Source organism: Heloderma suspectum, chromosome 6 (genome assembly GCF_057233095.1).
Source record: "Heloderma suspectum isolate Gila_16-S chromosome 6, 16-S_ref, whole genome shotgun sequence".
NCBI classification, from domain to species: domain Eukaryota; kingdom Metazoa; phylum Chordata; class Lepidosauria; order Squamata; family Helodermatidae; genus Heloderma; species Heloderma suspectum.
This window is the reverse complement of record NC_139463.1, coordinates 58,904,228-58,912,646: the sequence shown is the minus strand read 5'-3', so window position 1 is coordinate 58,912,646 and position 8,419 is coordinate 58,904,228.

Below are 8,419 nucleotides of genomic sequence, written 5' to 3'. Positions count from 1 at the left end.
CGACCCTGGGCAACCCCCGCGCTACAGTTTTATCACCTCAGCTTGCATTCCTTAGCCAGCGTGTCACTTTGATTGGTTGCTAGCAGTTTGCTTGGCAACCTTATCTTAGGGTTACTGTCTGCTCATTCCAGGCATGCGCAGCTCTTACAATACTACGTGCTGCTTAAGACACATACAATGGCTTTTATGTTACATTTTTACTACAATTCCCCCCTCAAAAGGCTTTTCTCAAATTTATACTCTCTTTGGTCCAGCGGTGGACTACGCCCTTAAAGGCGCAAACTATTATCGCTGTGGCATTGATGGTTTTCTCTAAACAGCAAGTGAGGCCTAGGATGCCTTTGTTCTAGCTACTAGAATGTTGACAACAAAAACACAGTTTTTTTGAACTTTTGGAACTCAGTTTTGTTCCGTTCATCAGGAACCCTTGAAACGAGAGTGCCCTCTTTCTGTAGACCTACTTGGGTCCTTTCAGGGGTTCATTATTCTAACGGTGACCTTCAGGTGGGTCAGTTTCCGGTGTGACCCTCTCTGGTGCAGGTGATGCCTTTATTCAGTGTGATGAATCCACTTCTTTTCTTTGGCGACTTTCATAGCAATGGGAGTGGTAAGTAAGATCTGAAACAGACCCTTCTGCTTCTTGGTAGGTGGTTCATCTTTCTAGGACTGGATTAGCACCCAATCGCTGGGATTGAGATTATGCACTGGAGCATCTAAAGGCCAGGATTGGTGCAGTGTCGCAAACCTGTGAAAACAAAACAGACTGCAAAGCAGTAACATAACCTTTAATCTTAAAACTTTTACTTCTAAATTCACATTTAAGCTATCAGCCATAGGTAATATCCGAGGTGGGCGCTTATGGAACGTTTAAAAGGTGTCAATTTAATACTTCCCTTGGGGGTGTACCGTACTTGAGTCAAGGTGATTGGCAAGGCCTGTGGCCTTTCAACTTAATATTTAAACAAATTCTAGTGAGCATTGTCTTTAAGGTGCGGTCAATTGGTTTTATCATTACTAGCAGGTAGCGATAGCCTTGAGTCTGGGGCAACTCTGAAAAGTCAATTTGAAATCTCTGAAAAGGATAGTAAGCGCATGGGCGACTTCTCATTTGAGCTGGGGGCTCAAACATCTTTGAATCATTTTTGAGGCACAAAGGGCAGTCAGCAACTGTTCTCAGGTCTTGGTTTAACCTGAAGGAGGTGCTATCTGCCTCGGGCGCACCCAAAATCAGGGTGTTAAAGGGGGATGATCCCTTTATTAGCTAACCATAATTTTTGAACTTCTCAATGAGCGGCTTCAAGCCTGCACAGGTGGCTTTTTCCAGAGGATACTGCTTACGCACACAGGGCTCTCCCTTTTTAAAGAAGATTTTAACTGGTGTCATGCATTTGCTCGGGCAGGGGTTCTGTCTGCCCACACACATGGATTAACATTCTATAAAATCTCAGTCTCTTTGGCCTCTGACACAATCTTGATTGCTTGAAGGGCCATCTGCTAATTTGAGCCCTGCATTGCTGGCAGCTGTACTACAATCTGATTATCACGGAAGAAGATTTTAGCTTGCAGTTTTGTTAACAAGTCCCGCTCCAAGAGGGCAACCAGGTATGCAGATGAAACTACAAAGACATGTTCCAGTATGTTATTTCCAATCTTTGTGAGCAGGGGCTTACACATGGGCAATTTAGTTTTTTTTCCCCTTTAATTATTTTTACAGTTACATGCTTTCCACTTTTTCTCTCCGGGGGGCTTCATAGGGATCAAAGAAAATGTGGCTTCAGTATCTACTAGGGCCTCACGGTCCTTGCCACCAACCCTTACTTTTACCTTGGGATTCTCCCGAGCGTTTGTTTGTAGGGTGGTGGCCCTTCAGCTAGACTCCCCCCCAGCTCCGGAGGACCCTGCCTGCGTTTGGCAGCCTTCAGGGTGAGTTTCTTTTCTCTTCTCTTTCAACTCTGGAAAATCTTTCTTCTAGTGTCTCTTCTCTTGACAATACGCACATTTATTGAGCCCCGGTTGGCCCTTTCCTTTTCTGCCTCTCCCCCCCACTCTGGTCGCTTCTGTGCTCTTAAGCTGTGGTTTATATCTCCGCCCATGGTGGCTGCCAGCATTGCCTTTTCCTTTTTTCAGGAATGGCACTCTTTTCATGTGCTCTCATGTGCACCATAGCTCTAAAAACTTCATGATCTGGGGTCTGATAAGGCTAAAGCAGGCGGTGATGTTAAGGCTTGCTTCAGTTTAAGAAAAGCCTTTTTTATTTTAATTGTCCACTTCTAGTGGGTAATATTTTTGTTAAAGCTTCATACGGGGGCTTCACACCTTTTTATGGCTACTATAGCCTCCCTCTTGTAACAGGCACACTTATATTTTGGCTTGCCTGTTCTGCAGATCATGTTTCAAATTTTCTGTACTATGCACCAGTTTTAACTCTTTGTCTTCTCTGCAAGTTAGGCTGTTTGCCATTGCTTCGACAGAGACTCACTTGCTTAGATCTTCTTACTAATCTCAACGACACACATTTGGGATAAGCTTTCTTTCTTTTTTAAAGCCTTTTTGTCTGCTACTTTCTTCTGCCTTCTTTTATACCTTTTTCATATCATTAAAATCTAACACCATGACTGGAAAACATTTGTTTTGTATAGTAGGGCATGGTGGAGCAGATCTAACCATTATACTGCTCCTCTGACTGCATGGTCAGGGCCCATCAAAATCAAGGGACGGGCATTTTCATACATGCAAAGAGTTCCAAGCCACCATTTTTGCATCGGCAACTCCACACTGCATGAGTTTTGGCAGAGTGTCAGGTTTGCCTCTGAGCAAATGGAATGTCAGAACAGTTCAGATTTTGAGAAAGAGCTGGAACACATGGGGCAGGAACTTTCTCAGGCTTCAGAAACACAGCTGGGCTTAGAGGTATCACAGGAGAGTGAGGGACTCTTTCCTTCTCACCTCTTAAGTTAAGAGAATTTGCTGCCCCCCTTTTTAAAGGGAAACTAACTTTCATAGTTTCTCTTTGAACTTTTTGAAGGCTGTTTCCTTTGTAGTCTGTGAATCTCTAGAAATTTGTATCTGTATGCTTCATTAGGGTAAATGAAATCAAAGCCTTGGAAATCATAGAATCATAGAATAGTAGGGTTGGAAGGGGCTTACAAGGCCATCGAGTCCAACCCCCTGCTCAGTGCAGGAATCCAAATCAGAGCATCCCTGACAGATGGCTGTCCAGCCTCGTCTTGAATGCCTCCAGTGTGGGAGAGCCCACTACCTCCCTAGGTAATGGGTTCCATTGTCATATTGCTCTAACAGGATGTTTCTCCTGATGTTCAGCCGTAATCCAGCTTCCTGTCACTTGAGCCTATTATTCCGTGTCCTGCACTCTGGGATGATCGAGAAGAGATCCTGGCCTTCCTCTCTGGGACAACCTTTCAAGTACTTGAAGAGTGCTATCAAATCTCCTCTCAGTCTTCTCTTCTCAAGGCTAAATATACCCAGTTCTTTCAGTCAAATGCAGCTTTTTATCTGAGTGTTGAAATCACAAATTAAACTGTACACTGAGCTGATCACAAACAAACACACAATTTACAACAACGGGAGTTTAAGGCTATGACAAGCCTCACAGTACTTTTTATGGCAAGTCTTTAACTGTCTAAAGTTCCAGTCCATGTGCAGAGTGCCTCTAACAAAGAAGGCTTTGGGCCATAAAGAAGGGATGTTTTTAACAAAAGCTCTGTGTCTCTTCATCAGTTCGAATGGGGAAGGTGTAACCTTACACCTCTTCTAGATTCCTCCACAGATAAGAACAGAGCAGTGCTGCTCAGCTTTCCAGCTGTGATGCTTTTCTTGTTTTTTTTTTGCAAATCTCACTCTTTTGTCAGGTCCTCACAGACACCTTCCAGCCTCTCTGCTTGCTAAGGCTAAACCAGCCATGGCGAAGGGGGGTTAGGCAAGTCCCCCTTGGCTCTGTTCTGAGTAGGCTGACAGAGATAAGCTTACACAGACCCTGATATTTTGAGAACTTGCTCTGTCTTTTTTTCTTGATTTTGCCACAGTCTTTAAGACGTCAAACAAATCTCTTTCTTCAGAAGTTGCAACTTTTTCAACTGCTTTTGCTTCTTCTAACAAACTTGGATACGGTGGCAGACAAACTGTCTCTTTGTGGCCCCCTCCCTCCCCCAACAACCTCTCCTCCCAACCTAACAGACGAAATAAGACCGGGGGAGCTCAGGGCACCTTGGGCAGGGTCTCCCAGTCTTCAAGCTCCTTCCGTGGGGCTTGAATCAGGGAGAACAGGGGCTTTGGGCTTCACCTCGGAGCATACCATCATGACTTTACAATATTGAACTTTATATTCAACCTTTTCTCGCCTTCAGTGGATTTTGGTTGGCACTCATCCAAATGCTGATAACCTCACTTTCCCTGAGGCAAATTTATCTCTTACTACTTGATTCAGACACCACCCGGGGTCTCTTGCCCCTGCGGTCCTTTGCCAGTAACACATTTACACATTTACACTTCTGTAACTTAGGGGTGAACGAAAGTCACTTACCTTTTCTCGCAGCTTTTTCGCGGTGGGGGGGAGCGCTTCGCTGCTCCCCCCGTGAAGTTCAGGCCGGGGGGGGAGGCTTCCTGCCTCGCCCGGCCAAAATTCAGGCCGGGGGGGGAGGCTTCCCGCCTCGCCCGGCCGAAATTCAGGCTGGGGAGGAGGCTTCCCGCCTCGCCCGGCCGCGAACACGAAAGTAAAAAAAAAAATAAATAAAAGTCCCCTGATAGGCTACGTGACGATTCACGTAGCCTATCACGGCTAGATCTGGAAAGTCAGCCGTGATAGGCTACATGAATTGTCACGTAGCCTATCACGGGTGACTTTAAAAAAAAAAAAAAAGCGCGTACGCGAATGGCGGCCCCCATAGGGAGCCACCATTCGCGTTCCTTATTTAGTTGCTGTAGTCTACGTCAATGTTTACGTAGACTACGGCGACCAAATAAGGAACGGGAATGGCGGCTCCCTATGGGGGCCGCCATTATCCGTACACACTTTTTTTTTTTTTTTTTAAGTCACCCGTGATAGGCTACGTGACGATTCACGTAGCCTATCACGGCTGACTTTGCAAATCTTGCCGTGATAGGCTATGTGAATCGTCACGTAGCCTATCAGGGGACGTGTTTTTTTTTTTTTCTTTCATTGCAATGGTGGGGGCGGCAGCCGGTCGAAAGACCGGCTGCCGCTCCCGCCCCGCTCGAACACCGGACGAACCGCCAGCCGGACCCGCCGCCGGGAGGGACATTCAGGGAAGGTAAGTCCCGTCCCGGGGGGGGGCGGGGGCCGGGGGGGCGGAGGATTTCTCCCCGAAATTTGTTCGGGGGGCCGAACACGTTGGCGCTCGGCCCCCCAAAGTTTCGGGGAGAAATTCTCCGCCATCCCTACTGTAACTAAGGGGGATTCTTTCCGCACCAATTCAACCAACCATCAATATAGGCGAATTGATCCCATTGCCCATTATTCACCACATTTTTATATACAGCATTTACAAGATTTACACCAAAGGATCCTATGTCTGGCCAACTAATTCCAAATGCTGGCCATTCCAATTGACAGAGTGTAACCAGCTTGCCTTTCGACATCTTAGTACACGGAGTCTGACAAACCTCAGACGCTTGACTTTGCTAAAGTTCTTTAGCATGCATCCCAAGGGAGTGGCAGAGCTTTCTAAACGGGAGCTACCCGCCCCCATTGTGCCTACCTCTATTTGAAACCATACACGGAGCCTGACAAACCTCCGACACTTACACGGAGTCTGACAAACCTCAGACGCTCCGAAGGCAACTCAAACAGAAAGACAGAAGGGAAATCAAGTACTTACTCTGCCCAACACCCTAGTGCCGTCTCTTCAGACCCGTTCAGCCTGGTTGACTCAATCAATGGAGTCCACACCTTTAACCTCCTGGGTGTCCCAACCCCCGTTCTCTGGTGCCGTGGCAGACCTCAAAGGCAGTCCGGCGCGCCCCACAGGCACCTTTGCCGGTTCTGTCATTTGACCCCAGGGTGGTCCAAGGGACTCCTGACTAGTTGGCCAGTTTGTTGCACAAAATGCTAGTTTCGCCCCCTGGAGGCTAGTCCAATTTGCCCCAAAGAGGAGAGTCAACTTCAGGCTGGGTCCAACTCGATTTTATTGTTTGCAAACAGTTCGACAAAGGAGCTCATGCTCAAAAGCAGAGTCGACCCTGGGCAACCCCCGCGCTACAGTTTTATCACATCAGCTTGCATTCCTTAGCCAGTGTGTGACTTTGATTGGTTGCTAGCAGTTTGCTTGGCAACCTTATCTTAGGGTTACTGTCTGCTCATTCCAGGCATGCGCAGCTCTTACAATACTACGTGCTGCTTAAGACACATATAGTGCCTTTTAGGTTACATTTTTACTACACTGTGTGGTCCTCAGCAGTGACAAAAGTGCTAAAGTTAGCTTGCTATCAAGCTAGGTTTGTCCATTTTAGCACTCTATGGACTCTACAGGGTTTCATTTTGTTTCTTAAAAAATCCTGGGGTGGCATTGGCGGATGTGTGTGGCAGGGTCTGCACGTTGTAAACCCAGATTTTAACAAAGAAAGCATAAAATTAAATAACTAATGTATTATGGCATAAGCTTTTCTGGACTGTAGACCACCTCAGTCCATGGAAGCTTATGATGTAGCAAATTTAATAAACAAGGTCCCACGAGATGCTTTGCTGTTTCCGCTGCAACAGACTAACACCACTGACAGCCCTCTGGAGACTGTTGGCTGGATGACGCCTTGCTTGCTGTCAGGCAGCACCCAGGACTGTTGGGCAGAGGACCATAATGGCTGACCCAGCTGTCCCAGTCAAAGCTTGTTCCTCCATTTCTTTGGTGGGGACATGGCTGCCCCACTGACTCGAAGATGGGGACGTATCCTGCAGGATGCCTCTATCATCACTCAGCCTCCCGGGGAAATCCAGGTGTGACAGAGTGCTTGCAAGGGTTCTCTAGCAAGTGAAGACCAACTAGGATGCATAGGAGGGTGTCAGCCACCCAGAAGCAGCCTGGAAGAAGAACCCAGAAGAAGTGGTGCTACTCTTAAGATGGCTGATCATCTCCTGGCCTCCATTGTGTTTTACACTCATGTGAAGAGTTTTCCATTCCTTCATAAAAAGCTGTGCCTGTTCTTAGTGGAAGAAGGAGAACACTCCTGAAGCTATACTGCAACACCACTGAATGCGGAGAGCTTTGCAGGGGCCCACCAACACCCCAGCCCTTCCTGCAAAGCAGATGTGGCATCCCCACCCACCCTTGGGGCAGCATGGGGCTGACTAGCTGCTGTTTCCAGGGCTGGTAGGCATTTGCATGGTCAGATGGCTGCTGGCTGCTGGCTGCTGTCACAAGATGGGGGGGGGTAACTTTTCCTCCTGGTAGCACTCTACTTTATGTGGGTTCTCCAGGAAAAGAATATCTGACAGGCTGCCACCAGTCAAGAAAAACTTCCTCACACATCCTCGTCTGTCCATCTGCTTCAGAGCCCTATTGCCAAGGATCCTTTCCTTCAGCTCAGACCTGGGAAAGTAGAAAGAAAGAAAGGTACTATGGGCTTTCATTCCAAAGCGCAGAAACAGTGAACTTTCCAAAACCCTTCCAAAATCATTAAATGACAAATGGTAGCTGGGTGAAGAAGTCCTTCCTTCTATCTGTCCTGAATCTCCCATCAATCAGCTTCACGGGATAACCCTGGGCTGTAGTATTTTGAGAGATAGAGAAAAATGTCTCCCCATCCATATTCTCCACACCATGCATAATTTGGTAGATTTCTATCATGTGTCTACCATATCTTCTTTAGATGTGGTGACCAGAACGGTATTCCAAGTGTGATTTGGCTATGGCTTGATAAACCTATTCAGGTTGCCTGACAGGGTGCCAACTGACCAGACGCTCGAGGGGGCACTGTGCACCTATAGCTGTAGTAGGGGTTTGTATACATTTCTCCACCTGCCCCTCATTGCTCCACCATCCACATATTAGATGAAGTGGTTTCACCCACTGGCAGGAGAGGGTGTGCTTTCCAGATGGATGGCTCCTGGCACTATCAGTCCAAAGGCCAGGCCTCGTGCAGCTACTTGGTTCTTTCCTCCAGAATGGGATTTTGTGGAGGGAAAAACAAGACAGACGCAGTGCTGGGAAACACAAGAGAGTGACAAGTGGAAGATGGCGATGTCTGAAAACCTTCTCAAACCCTATTTGAGGGGGTTCAGAGGATTTCTCCCCGAAACTTGTTCGGGGGGCCGAACATGTTGGCGCTCGGCCCCCCGAAGTTTCGGGGAGAAATTCTCCGCCAACCCTAATTAAAATATCTGGTGCTGAATATACAGCTTTAACAAATTGGGATGCACTTCCCATGACATGAAATAAACCAACAAAGA